Below are 14,875 nucleotides of genomic sequence, written 5' to 3'. Positions count from 1 at the left end.
AGAACTCCAAGTTAGACGGGCCAGCAGTCTGACTGAATCTAAGGCAGCTTCATGTACTAGGTGCAGTGTGTGTGTGCATGTGTGTTTCACCCAAGCAAAGCACCTCAATGAGCTTGATAAATGGGCCCTTTCCGATTCTTGGAGTGAGGGGGGAGGAAGCCCAGCCCTTTGGTCATGGGCCCCAAGTTTCACATTTTATGGAAATCATCCATCATTTCTCTGCTAGCTCAGGCCCATCTGCATGAAAAGCACCCCGTGACCCAAAGCGGCGGCTATATTTCACAAACTCTGAGCCGTGCATTTTATAATAGAAAACATCAATCCCCCCTAAATGGTAGACTCCGGGGAGAATCCTCGTTTAATCATTCCCTGCAAGGGAGCTGGGGTGGGGGTAAATTGTATCCAAAAGCCTTGGGGTCTTCAAGGCGACAGTCCTAAGGACTGGGAGGCAGCCCCATTAAATCAAATAGTTCTGACTTCCCAGTCGACCTGTTAAGAACATAAGAACATAAGAGATGCCAATGTTGGATCAGGCCAAAGGCCCTTCCAGTCCAACACTCTGTATCACACAGTGGCCAGAAATACCAGTGCCATCAGGAGGTCCAGCAGTGGGGCCAGGACATTAGAAGCCCTCCCACTGTTGACCCCCCCAAGCACCAAGATGACAGAGCATCACTTGCCCCAGAGCCCCTATCTATACCTTGTGGCTAATAGCCACTGATGGACCTCTGCTCCATATGCTTATCTAATTCCCTTTTGAAGCCGTCCATGCTTGTAGCCACCACCACTTCCTGTGGCAGTGAATTCCAAGTGTTAATCACTCTTTGGGTGAAGAAGTACTTCCTTTTATCCGTTCTAACCCGACCGCTCAGCAATTTCATGGAGTGCCCCACGAGTTCTTGTATTGTGAGAAAGGGAGAAAAGTACCTCTTTCTCTACCTGCTCTTTCCCATGCATAATCTTATAAACCTCAATCATGTTAACGGTTGCCCTCCAAGTCACCTACATTGTGGAATTTTCGCAGACCGTTTGCTAACCCTCCGGGGTGGGCAGGAAGAGCGAAGTTTCAAGAGCCTCCTTCCCTGACATCTAGGGTTGCCAGTTCCAGGTTGGGAAATACCTGGAGATTTTAGGAGTGGAGCCTGAGGAAGGCAGGGTTTGGAGAGGGGGAGGGACTTCGATGGGGTATAATGACATAGAGTCTCCCTCCCGAAGCCGCCACTTTCTCCGAGGGAACTGATCTTTGTCACCCGGAGATCAGTTGTAAAGCCGGAGATCTCCAGCCACTGCCTGGAGGTTGGCAACCCTATGTGACATCAGGTACCTTTAAAAAATAAGATTAATGAGCACATCAGCAGCGCTATCTGTGAGTGGGGGTGGGGAGCTGTCTGATCTATGTCAAGGCTTCCTCGAATTCTTTGCCAATTTTTTTTAAAAGAAACTGATTGGCCTCTCCCATCCTTGATGAATAATTCATTAGCAGGCAGATATACAGTTGCCAGCTCTAGGTTCAAAAACACCCAGAGATTTGAGGGCGGAGCCTGGGAGGGTGGTGTTGAGGGAGGGGAGAGAACTTCGTAGGGTGTAACGCCATTCAGTCCTCTTTCCAAAGCAGCCAGTTGCTCCAGAAGAAGTGGAATAAATGTTTTAGGTAAATAAATAAGCAATCTATGGCCCCGGTCACGCGGAGAATTAGGTACGCGGAGGGGACGGGTTAAGGGCGGATCAAACTGGCGCAATCAGACGCCGACATCTGGCAAGTGTCACGCACCCGAACCTAACCCGTCACATTCGGCCGAAAATGCGGATCAAAAAGGTACTAGGGAAAATGGAGTACCTACCAGAAGATCCGCAGCAACGGCGGGCGTGGGATCGCTGACGCGCCGGCAGCCCGTAGCATTCTGCAGCCGTCCGCAACCCACACATAAGCACTAATGCGGGAACGCCGTGTTGCCTCGCCGGGACTACGCCATTGCCTCCCCAGTGTGATCGGGTGCCGACGCAGTGGGAACGGTGCTGCTGGGGAGCGTAAGATTGCGCTCCCGTGCTGCTTTTAGCTCCGCATCTAATATGCCTCCCTTCCCCGACGGATTTTCCCACTTGTGTGACTGGGGCCTATGTTGCCTGGAGATCAACTGTAATTCTGGATGATTTCCAGCCTCCCACTTGGAGGTTGGCAACCGGAGGAAGGTACCACCCTGATCATGCTAGATTTGACAAAGCCCAGACCTTGGAACTTAATTTGCACAAAGTGTCTCTTTGTGGCTAATGAATTAGAGCTTTAGCCAGCTAACAGGTTGCCTGAATGGGCAAGGAGAGAAAGAGGAATACAGTTGCTTAGAAGGGAAGTCATACGGCGGATGCCTTCCCAGGGGGCTCCTGCAGGTCTTATCTCAGCCCCTCCAGAATCCTGCAGCACAACAGAGTTCAAAAGCAGAATCTCGCCCATTCCCACTCTACAAGCTGCAGCCTGACTATCTCCAAGGACCAGACGTGGCGTTCCTTGTCAGGTCTCGTCAGCATCACAAACCCTTCACAGCTTACGCTTTCAGCCCAGCAACCTCCATGAATTTTTATGAGGTTGAGGATGGTACTAAATGTTACCAATGCACGCAGCTGCTGCTGAAAACAGCAGCTGTGTGTCTTGTAAGGCAGAACCAAACGTTGTCAGGTCAATTGACCTGCAGCATCTGGGCATATGGATCACCAAAAGTGGCACAATAACTCCTCCCCAGTGTGATTTTCAAGGAAGAAAACTGCTGGTGGGGGGCAGGAGCTCTTCCTCTCCCCATGGCACCATTCCAAGCCCTTTGGGGCTCTCCTTTTTCTTTTTTTAGAAGCAGTTCCTCTCAGCTGCTGATGTGAAAGCTGTGGTTTGGATACGAGAGTCCACCCTCCAAAGCAGCCATTTTCTTAGGGTTGCCAGTCCCCAGGTCTGGCCATTGGGGTAGCCCCACCCCCAAGAGTGACCACCCACAGGGCCACCCCTCTCCCTCCCCTCCGGCCCGATTTAAAGGGCTTCGGCTGATCGGCGGGTATCACGTGGCCCACCAACCAGCTGGAGGGCCCTTTAAATCTAGCAGGAGGGAGGGAGGGGCAGTCGCAGGCTGCACTCTCGGCTTGCAAAAAGCCCCTTTAAAGGGTCTTTGCACAAGTAGTCTCTTTGTGGCTAATGAATTAGAGCCACGAGATCTCCAGCCACCACCTGAAAACTGGCAACCCTAGCACATACAGCTTGGCAGCTCAGAAAAGATGTACGTGAAGGAAATAAGCACAATAACAGGAAGCCTCTGAAGGCCAAGATATCTGTAGAAAATACAGCATTTTAAGAAAACGGTGGAGGATTCCTAGTGCCTCCGTTGCACCAGAACGCCAAAGAATTTCAGCTAAGGAATGTTACGCAAACATCCATAAGCAAGTCTCGCTTTTTCCTTTGTGGTATCAACTGCAGTTAAGCCATCTATCCCCGTTGCAGAGGTTAGGATTTATTTCTTAGTGTTTGTTTATTAAAACATCTACTTCCCACCCTTTTATCGAAAAAAGGGGACCCTAAGGGCGGGCGGCGGCAAATTAATAACCAGCACACGGCAGACGTTACAAGCAGCATTCCGAGAGAGAAAAATACAAGCCAGTAAAATCCTCCTCCAATTTCATCTTTTAGCGGCATTGTAAACAGAAAAGCATCCTCAGAAAAACAGGCAGTCTGACACTATTCAGCAGCCAGCAAAGGCCCCAGTCGAGAGGACCAGTACTTGGCAGAAAGTCACAGTAGGGCAGGGGTCCCCAACATGGTGCTCGCTGAAACCTTTCCCCGGCCCATAGCTACAGTGGGGCATCTCGGGGTCCGGCTCCCCAACTTACTGCCCAGGCCCTCCAACTTCCAATTTTTTATTTTATTTGTGACGCTCCCTTGGGAGGGTGAGGGGGGTGTCTGTGCAGGGTGTCCCCAACTTATTTAAAGGCTCCCTGAATTTAAAAAATCCTGGCTATGGGCCAGTTTGGTGTAGTGGTTAAGTGTACGGACTCTAATCTGGGAGAACCGGGTTTGATTCCCCACTCCTCCACTTGCAGCTGCTGGATGACCTTGGGCAAGCCATAGTTCTGTCAGAGCTGTTCTTAAAAGAGCAGTCCTCAAAAGAGCTCTCTCAGCCCCACCTACCTCGCAGGGAGTTTGTTGTGGGGAGGGGAAGGGAAAGGAGATTGTAAGCCGCTCTGAGACACCTTTGGGTAGTGAAGGGCAGGGTATAAATCCAAACTACTACTACTACTACTACTACTACTACTACTACTACTACTACTACTACTACTACTACTACTACTACTACTACTACTACTACTACTACTACTACTACTACTACTACTACTACTACTACTACTACTACTACTACTACTACTACTACTACTACTACTACTACTACTACTACTACTACTACTACTACTACTACTACTACTACTCTTCTTCTTCTTCTTCTTCCTTTCCCAGTGCCCACTAAGGGTTTTTAGAAAGTGGATAGGGCCTTCATACCCTTTTTCCCTGTTTTCTCTTACCAAATTTTCTTCATAAAAATGGCACCTTTTCAACCATATTTGTGCATTCATAAACCAACGTTATTCAATAACTTAGAACGTTTCTATGTTGCCTCTACAGAAAACCTATCTGTTATGACTTACAAAATAATACATAATAAGAACATAAAATACCATAAATGTTGTTTGTTAACAATTTAAAACTCAGAGTTAAACCTGGGATTTTAAAACCCAGCTCACACACAGATACATGCGTAAATGAGAGACACTGTATGTAAAAATTTCATGTACATTGCATATAAAACCTGTAGGCTGGCATGGATAGCCAGTTTGGTGTAGTGGTTAAGAGCTCAGACTTTAATCTGGGAGAACCAGATTTCATTCCCACTCCTCCACATGGAGCCGCTGGGTGACCTTGGGTCAGTCGAAGTTCTCCCAGGAGTAGTTCTCAAAAGAGCTCTCTCAGCCCCACCTACCTCGCAGGGTGTCTGTTGTGGGGAAGGGAAGGGAAAGGAGATGATAAGCCACTCTGAGACTCCTTCAGGTAGTGAAGGGCGGGGTATAAATCCAATCTCCTTCTCCTCCTTCAGCAGTTAGGGGGCTGGACTAGAATCTGAGGGCCCCAAGTTCTGCAACAGAAACCCTCCGGGTGACCGTGGGCCAGTTACTCTCCTTCAGCTTAACCAACCTCACAGGTCTGTTGTAAGAATAAGACAGAAGACAGAAGAATGTCTTCTGTTGCCCTGGACCCCTTGGAGGAAGGGGTTGATAAAAATGTATAGAAAACAGGGCTCTTTTTGTAGAAAAAGCCCAGCAGGAACTCATTAGCATAATAGGTCACACCCAACACAAGAAACTCATTAGCATATTAGGCCACACCCCTGCCAGCTTATTAGCACATTAGGACGCACCCCCATGTTACCAGAAGTGTGGTTATCCAGCCACACCCACCTTTTGCTTTTTATTCTGTTTACCTTGTTTGTTGTCAAAACCCAGGGCCTTTTTTTGTAGCAGGGACTCCTTTGCACGTTAGGCCACACACCCCTAATGTAGCCAATCCTAATGGATTTCTGCTGTTGGGTGTGGCCTATTATGCTAATGAGTTCCTGCTGGGCGTGGCCAACTTGGGAGCCAGCCGGAACTCCGTTCCTGTGCGTTCCTGCCCAAAAATAGCCCTGGAAATGAAACTACCAAACTGATAGCGGAAAGCAGAGAAATAAAGGAAGACAGGAATGTGTTCTCGTCCCTAAAAATTAAAACAACTAGCCATCATGGAGAGGCGGGGGGGGGGGGGGGGGGAACCGTAGCAATCAAAGGTATTTGAAAAACAGTGATGCAACTTAAATACCTTATGGTGCCTTCATAGACTTCTAGAGATTGGGGGCGGGCAGTAAAAGTGGGGAACAAACTACCTCCCGGTCAACAGATGGGGTTTAATGAAGTTGCTCGGGGAAGGAGAGAGGGAGGGAGCTAATGCTGTGTCTAGGTATATAAAATGTGAAGGTGATCAAAGGTAGCGCATCCAAAGCAGGATTAAAAGATGTTTAATACAGCTTATTTCCCCAATAAGCCAGAGCGAGATGAAAGAGCTGCCACGGGGCACCGCTGGAGGCATAGAAAATTGCTCTGTGAAAATCGGCTGCAGTCGATAATTAAAACAGGAACCTGGGGAGGAGGGGTGGAAAAGCCGTCACCGCCCGGCACAAAAGTAATGATCTTTTAGGCTAAACATACTTTCCCTTGGGTTTTATTTCAAATAAAGAAAACCCCACCAGCTCGGGTATTTTTCTCCCTGCCACAGTGGCCGTGCAGCATCTTTAAAAATAGCACAGAAGCCAGTCCTGAAATGCAACGCGGCAGCCTTTGCGTTTGATGCAAAAAGATGAGAAGGGAACAAACGGAAAACAAAACCCCACGATCGTCATCAATGACAAACTCAAAAAGGTGGTACTGAACACTGAACGGGCTTTTTTCACTCATTCTTTCCAGGTAAGTCTCACCGTTCCTCCAGAGAGTCAGCTCCGTGGCTCAGTGGTAGAGCATCCGCTCTGCACACGGAAGGCCCCAGGCAATGCTCCCTCTAAGCTGTGGAGTCTTGTGAGCAAAAATTCTACTTTGTGAGCTACTGGCAGTAAAGTTGTGAGCGAGTGATTTGGCTACTGCATAAATTAGTTTGCTCTGGAGCCCTCCTTCCTGAGCTAAGAAGACAAAAATCTGTGAGCTGGATGCTAAAAAAATTGTGAGCTAGCTCACACTAACTCAGCTTGGAGGGAATACTGGTCCCAGGTTCAATCCCTGTCATTGCCTCATAGGAAGGGATGGAGAAAAGAGGTCAGGCACACGGAGCCTGGAGAGCGAGGGAACGGGGTAGACGGAGGCCCTTTCTGCATATTCAGCCTTTGCTCCATCTTTTCCCAGCACTCCAACAGCCACACCTTTGCTCCATATCATTTCTCAAATTCTACATATATCACGTGCAGTAAAGTGCCTGCACTAGTAACAACGCTCGGCAGCCACTATGGCTGTTCGAGCACCACCGCGGTCAAGGTGAGCTCTCGACCTCTATCCCAGCTCCCGCCCACCCAGCGGTCCAAAAGCAACTAGTTGCAAGTAGGTAAATGGGTACCCACCCTTAGTAGGGTGGGGGGCGCCCTGCCTGACCTGGTGGTCAACGGTGGAGAATGGCAGAAATAGCGGCGGCGGAGATGGCGGCGGCGGCGAGACATCAGCCCTGGAGATCGGAGGCGGCGTGGCACAGCGGACGGCGGCAGCAGCAGCAGCAGCAAAGCTGCGGCGACCAACGGAGCGATCCCTGCTGGCCAGAAAAGGAGGAGAGATCCGGGCAGCCGCTGCCGAGACAGGCGCACGATGACGTCGGACGCTGGCGTAAAAGCAGAAGCCGAAAAGGACGTCACTGGACCAGAGGAAGGCGGAGCCGTGCGCCCAAAGGAAGAACTGCCGCCGAAATGGAGCCTGCCGGGGACGAGCGAAGTACCAAGCCGAGAAACGAGCATGCCATTCCACCACCAGAGGGGTGCTGGTAGGAAACCCCACCCCTACAAATTCTGTGGCCCTAGCTAGGATGAAACTGTGTGATTAGCACCACATGTAAGCCGCTCAGAGACCCCCTGAGAAGGGGGTTCGAGCAGGATATAAAGCCTAAAGTTAAATAAATAAATAAATAAATAAACTCTATTGAATCTGGATTACAATTTCCAGATTCCAGTGCTGAAGACGCGTTCCACTTCCTTCATCTGCCCTTCATCTACATATTGCTATGCTGTAACAGCAGATGGCGTCATATTACTGATTTCTACCAACTTCTCCGATGTTCAATGTTCGTGGGAGGGCATGCACAGAATTTTTTTCACAATCAACACTGTATGCCTCCATGAGCTCAGGTACTGTAGGTAAAGAAGTAAGTCACCTCTTTGTGGATGGGGTCAGCGTCCCCACAGTCATTGCCGCAGATGAAGGGTATCCGGTCACGTCCTGGCTGATGAGGCCATTCCCTGCTATGGGATGCATGCAAGAAAGGTGCTTCAACCTCAATCATGGGCGTGCGCTCAGTGTTGTGAGGTCAGCTTTTAAGCAGTTTAGGGAAAACTAGACATGCCTAAAGTACTCATTGTATTTGGGGCCTGAGAAGGCAATGGCCCTTGTGAAGACATGTGTAATATTAGATAACATCATGCTTGACGTCCAGACAACCATTGATGGACCATTATTCAATAGTATTAATTTCTTACATTGCTTACATGGCAGCCCACTGCAAGAGAGGGTAGATGCTCCGAATGTGGCTAGACAGCAACATTATGCTCTGTCCAAGTATATGTCCACTAGCCAGACATTCATGTCTCACTGGCAGAGCATCTGTTTTGCACGTGGACGCTCCCGGGTTCAATCCCCCACACCTCCAGTTAAAGAGATTGAGGAGTAGGTGATGTGAAAGACTAAGTTGAGACCCTGGAGAGCCACTGCTAGTTAAAGCAGATGATCCTAGTTGACAGACCAAAGATCTGTCTCACGGGAAGACATCTTCATATGTTCAATGTGTCGAAAGAACAGAAGAGCCTTGGTGGATCAGACCATGGAAGCTCGAACACTTAAACCATAAATAAATTGTGTACATGCACATCTCCATATTATATTATCTCAGTCATGACAACCAACCTGGAATATGCAGCCGGCCGTCCTTGCTTGCCACTGGCTTCTGAGGGCGCATCCAGAAACAGAGGCCTTCACAATAACTCCCATTCCGAGGCAGAAAAATCTCTGTGTTACATGAAAAGTTATTTTCATGACGGATTTCAGAAGGTCTTTAAGGTGACCAAGAAACCGTAAGCCACACTGAGAGTATGTTCTCTCTGGGGCCTTATCAGATGGCCCGCAAATAAGCAACATGGCTGTGGGGTTAAATCAGATATCCTGGAATAAATGTAAGCGTCAGCTGCGCTGAGACGTTCTATTCATCATAGCAGAGAAAAAGGAACAACATTGGCAAGGTACACAATTTGTCAAGAGAAACATCTCAAAAAAAGAAAAAGAAGGGAATGGCAGCAGGCCTTGAGAAAAGCTCCTTCTTCCCTAGGACTTCTTCCTCCCTGGATTCTTGGCTTCGGCTGTGTCCCAAAGCTAAGGTTGCCAACTCCCAGTTGGAAAATTCCTGGGAATTTTAGGGCAGGGCCTGGGGAGGGCAGAGTTTGGAGAGGGAGCTCCACAAGGTTGTGATTGGGTTTGCCAGGTCCTTCCTGGCAACCGGTGGGGGATGGGGAGGACTTACTAGGAGAAAGAAAAAGGCATAGGCACATTGCCAACCTCCCACAGGAAGTGACATCATCTTACCAATGACTTTTGAGCAATGCTCTGGTATTTGGGCAAAAACTCTGAGGCAAAACCAGCTTATGCTATAGAGTTTTTGCCTAAATACCAGAGTGTTGCCCAGAAATAGCTGCCATGATGACATCACTTCCTGTGCAATGCCAGCAACATGGCCTCTTTCTATTGATAAGTCTTCAGGCTCCACCCCCACCCAAATTTCCATCACAATGTTGGCAACCCTAGGATACCTTGATGAAAACATTGACTGTGTGACAATGTAAAAAAAATATATGCTAGACATTATTAGGCATAAGAGTGAGGGAAAAAAACACAAAATGGCCACTATTGTAAGACATCTGTGATCAATGCTCCCTCTAAGCTGTGGAGTCTTGTGAGCAAAAATTCTACTTTGTGAGCTACTGGCACTAAAGTTGTGAGCGAGCGATTTGGCTATTGCGTAAGTTAGTTTGCTCTGGAGCCATCCCTTCCCGAGCTAAGACAAAAATGTGTGAGCCGGAGGCTAAAAAACTGCGAGCTAGCTCACACTAACTCAGCTTAGAGGGAACACTGTCTGTGATGCAGCCCCATTTAGATTACTCTGTAATGTCCTGGCCACCATGTCTCCCCAAAAAGATATTGTAGAGCTAGAACATTAGAAAAGGAATCAACACATTTTGGCCTGATGCCTAAATGAAAACCACACAGACGCCAGGTGAGCCTCAAGGGGAAGCACGTGCCGCAGGCAAGCTGCCACTACTGAAATAGCCCTGTCTCCTCTGGTTGTCCCCCGCCTCACCTCTGAAGAGGGGAGCACAGAGAGGATCTGAGCTGGAAGGTTGGGTGATGCGGGAGGAGGCAGTCCTTCGAGTATCCTGGCCCCAAGCCTTTGAGGCCTTTAAAGAGAAGAGCCAGCACTTTGAACTGTGCCTAGGGTTGCCAGGTCCGACCTGTGTCCCAGTGGGGGGCTCCCACCCGGCTCCTGGGGTCTTCTGGAAGGGATGTCATTGCTCCAGGCACATCGTTTGCACAACGTGCCTAGTGCGATGATGTCACCTCTGGGTGACGTCATCACGCCAGGCACGTCAGGTGCGACGGGGCTCTTTGGGGGTGGGGCTCCCCAGCCAGCCGGCTGACTGGCGCCGGATTGAGGGCCCTGAAAGTGTGGGAAAACCCACCCCCATCAGAGGGGATGGTGACCCTAACTGAGCCTGGAAACAAAATGGGCGGCCACGGCAGATCTGTGCCTGGAAACAAAATGGGTGGCCCGACACCAGTGGATGTAGCCTCTGAACTAGGGTTGCCAGGTCTCCAGGTGGTGACTGGGGATCTCCCAGGATTACAGCTGGTCTCCAGGTTACAGAGATCAGTTTCCCTGAGAGATCATTTCCCTGGAGGAAATGGCAGCTTTGGAGGGCAGACTCTGTGGTATACCGCAGACTAGGTAAAGGTAAAGGTTTCCCTTGCTCAAAAGCCAGTCGAGTCAGGTGCTCATCTCCGTTTCCAAGCCAAACAGCCAGCGCTGTCCGAAGACGTTTCCGTGGTCATGTGGCCGGCATGACTAAACACCAAGGCACACGGAACGCTGTTACCTTCCCACCGAAGTGGTCCCTATTTATCTACTTGCAATGTCTTGCTTTCAAACTGCTAGGTTGGCAGGAGCTGGAACTAGAGACGGGAGCTCACTCCGTCTTGCGGCACCCGGGTCTCGAACTGCTGAACTACTGCCCTTCCACAGCCTGCAGCTCAGCGTCTTAACCACTTGAGCCACCGCAGCTCCATACCGCAGACTAGGAGAAACTAAAACTAAAGTCGCTCAGTCTAGGAGAAACTCCGAGAGTGAGTGACACCACAGCCCTGCTGAGATCCCTGCTCTCCCCAGATCTACCCTCCCCAGGTTCGAATCCTGTATCTCCAGGAATTTCCTATCCCGGAGCTGGCAACCTGAATCTGAACTCAGAGGCCTGCCGTCTGGTCATCCCGCCCCAAACCCGAATGGCTGCGATAATACCCAGCAGCCCAAGTGAACACCTCCTTCTCCAGCTTCCCGTTTCCCTCCTAAATATAAATTCTCTAATAATGGCCCTCTTAACAATGTTGCATTTGCCACATGCAACTCGGGATATTAATCCTATCAGCCGGCGTAATAGCCTCTTACAAAAAAAAACAAACCCAAACAGAAATAGCCAATCTCTATCTTTACCTTTTTCCCCCCTCTGGGCAACCCAAATAAGGAGGGGGGGGGAGGAGGGTGGCAAGAAAGAAACAAGAGGGAGAGAAATGCAGAAAAACTCTTTAGAGGTTTGTGGCTTGTGGCAGCTTTGCAAATTAATCGCACGGAACCGGTCTCCCGTGGCTCCCGCGCAGAATTCTATTATCACCTAATAGGGTGTCACACGCGGCTCGGCGATAAGAGGCAATTTGTCAGATTAAGCATTAACTATCACGTTTGCAAAACTGTACATTTTTCAACTCGCCGGGGCATCAAAACCAATATCCTTCTCCTTCTCTTACCCACCCCCCACACCCCCTGGCCAAGCTACCTCCCCACCCCCCACCCCACTCGTACACTTTTTGCTAAAGCATTTATCTTCGGTCAGCCAGGTTTCCCGTCCCCTGACTCAGGAATGCAATTTGCTGAGTAGGTGGGAAAAGAAATGAGCACCAGAAAATGAAATTTTATTTGTTTCTTGTCTTGTTCTCTTCCTCCACTGCCATTCTATCCCCCCCAACCACCGCACTATGGGGGAAGCGGATGAATCCTCCTCGGTTTTTTTCATTCTACGGTTCTTCCTGTGCCAAGCCTGCCACCGTGAGATGAAAAAGAGAAACTGACAAATACTGTATTCTTGCATTGAAGAGGTAGAATGCTGGATCCTTTGTTTGTTTGTTTGCTTGCTTGGGAGAGGGCTATGCTCAAATCTGGTGTCATCAGAATTTTGTCAATAGCCCCATCAGTCAATTTCTCCCATTTTGTTCCTTTGCCATCTATTCCCAGTTCTCCAGTTTTGCAGTTGGTTTTGTAAATGCGTTCCTGCGACGCTGGCATGTCACATGGCTCTTACTTGCAATTTATGCAGTCTTTATATGTATAATGTGTATCATTTATACATATAAAGGGTTGGATCCCGTAAGACCATTCCACTAGCTGAAGGAACATTCCCCCTGCAAAATTATTGCCTCCACGGCATCGAATCCAATAGCTGTGGAATGTATAAAGCTGGTTTGTTAATGTGCAATCATTGACAGATGTGTACATTTTAGAGGGGGGTTCTGTACAATAAATCAGAAAATTGCATCAAAATTAAAGAATCGTGTAGTTTGAGTTGCAGAAGGGAGAAGTAAGATCAATGGAGACATTCTAAACCATCTCTGCCCCGAAGCATCAGGAGAGCTGCTCAAAAGAGGGTACTGACTAGGATAATTCAACCATTTGTTTAAATGTATTTCTTTAAGATATTCATATCTTGCTTTTTCTGAAAAAGGGGGTTGGTGCAGCCTAGGTATAATTGCCTTTGAATGAGTACCCCCATTGAATACATGAAGCTGCTTTATACTGAGTCAGACTCTTGGTCCAGCAAGGTCAGCATTGTCTACTCAGACTGGCAGCAGCTCTCCTGAGTCTCAGGCAGAGGTCTTTCGCCTCCTGCCTGGTCCTTTTAACTGGAGATGCCGGGGATTGAACCCGGGACCTTCTGCATGCAAAGCAGAGTCTCTTCCACTGAGCCACAGCCCCTCCTCATTTGCAAGCAAAAAAGGAACACCCCAAATCTGAGGCAAAACTTCCCCCTCCCAGATCCTTTAACTAGAGATGCTGGGGATTGAACCTGAGCTCTTCCACACAGGAAGAAGATGCTCTGCCATTGAGCCATGGCCCCGCCCCACCCCAACTTCACTTTGCGACTCAGCATTATAGCAAATCACTTCACAACTGCAGATCAGCACTTCTCTTGTAAGCCACCTTAAATCAAAAGGAAAGGTGGGATGTGAGTGCTTTAATTATTAAATAAATGAAATGTAGTAGACCTGTTCAAAATAGGGGTGCCAGCCTCCAGGTGGGACCTGGGGACCCCCTGGAATTACAGCTCATCTCCCGACTACAGAGATCAATTCCCCTGGAGAAAGTGGATGCTTTGGAAGGTGGACTCTAAGGCACTGTACCCCTTTGAGATCCCTGTCCTCCCCGGACTTCACCCCCAAATCTCCAGGGATTTCCAGACCTTGATCCGGCAACCTTACCCCCCCATCCCCTGCTAGTGGCTGGGGGAACCTGGCAATCCTACTTCAAAAAGTTACAGGAAATGCATGTATGACCTCCATGTATGTGTGGAACATCTGTTCATAAGAAAGAGCCAACATGTGCTGACTTAACAAATGAAAAAAGAAAAGAAAATGAAAACTTAACAAATGAAATATACCTGGATATATGTGGGATTTAAACCACACACTGAGTTGTGCATGCATTAAACATTACATGAGGGTTACTCAGTGCATGTATATAGAAAAAGCAAGTGTACACTGTAGATCAGGGGGTGTCAAACATGTGGCCCGGGGGCTGGATCAGGCCCCCGGAGGGCTCCTATCAGACCCGCAGTGGAACTGGCTGTCTTCTGCTGCTGCTTCCAGGTCTGCTGCATCATTGTAGGTTTGCAGCTTACAGATACACACCTGAACAGCATACTCAAGAATGCAACAGCACAGACATTTTGATGCAATCATTCAGAGCAAGAGGTGTCAGTTACCAGACACTGTTAAATAAACAAAATATAGCAAGAGTGCTAATGTTTTAAGCATGTTTTTATTTTAAGTAAAAAAAAACCCTTTGTGTCTGTGTCCTTTATAAAGTTTATATCTCCGCTACCTGCGGTGGCTCAAGTGGTTAAGACGCTGAACTGCAGGCTGTGGAAGGTCAGTAGTTCAGCAGTTCGAGACCCGAGTTGCCGCATGACGGAGTGAGCTCCTGTCTCTAGTTCCAGCTCCTGCCAACCTAGCAGTTCGAAAGCAAGAAATTGCAAGTAGATAAATAGGTACCACTTCGGTGGGAAGGTAACAGCGTTCCGTGCGCCTTGGTGTTTAGTCATGCCGGCCACATGACCACGGAAATGTCTTCGGACAGCGCTGGCTCTTCGGCTTTGAAACGGAGATGAGCACCGCAACCCTAGAGTCGGATTCGACTGGCTTTCAAGCAAGGGAACCTTTACCTTTACTTACCTGGCATTACATTTTATGACACACATGGCCCGGCCCAACAAGGTCTCATTTATGTAAGATCCGGCCCTCATAACAAATGAGTTTGACACCCCTGCTGTAGATGAATAGTACACGGTGCTTTTTGTAACTTGTGAATGGTGTTAGTGTGAATCATATTTAAATTCCTGGCTGGACACTGAAGCAGATCTGAAGGCCCCAAGCCTTTGTCTAAAATACAGTATTATTATTTATTTACATTAATTGTAACCCTCCTTTCTCACTGGGATTCAAGGTGGATTACACCTAGTGAGCCGGTACAATCACCCAAAAATGGGACATT

At 48.6% G+C, this 14,875-nt stretch overlaps 1 non-coding gene across 1 annotated transcript; it reads right to left on the bottom strand.

Annotated features, from left to right (window-relative positions):
• Positions 1–13,009: 13,009 nt before the first annotated feature.
• On the bottom strand, positions 13,010–13,081 carry TRNAA-UGC. The gene has a single exon. It is a non-coding gene; the product is annotated as a tRNA-Ala (tRNA).
• Between the last annotated feature and the right edge of the window lie 1,794 nt (positions 13,082–14,875).

The sequence above is a fragment of the Gekko japonicus genome, unplaced genomic scaffold (genome assembly GCF_001447785.1).
Source record: "Gekko japonicus isolate JY-2015 unplaced genomic scaffold, Gekko_japonicus_V1.1 scaffold1, whole genome shotgun sequence".
Taxonomy (NCBI): Eukaryota; Metazoa; Chordata; class Lepidosauria; order Squamata; family Gekkonidae; genus Gekko; species Gekko japonicus.
The sequence above is the reverse complement of the archived record's forward strand: the minus strand, read 5'-3'. Positions and strand labels throughout refer to the sequence as shown.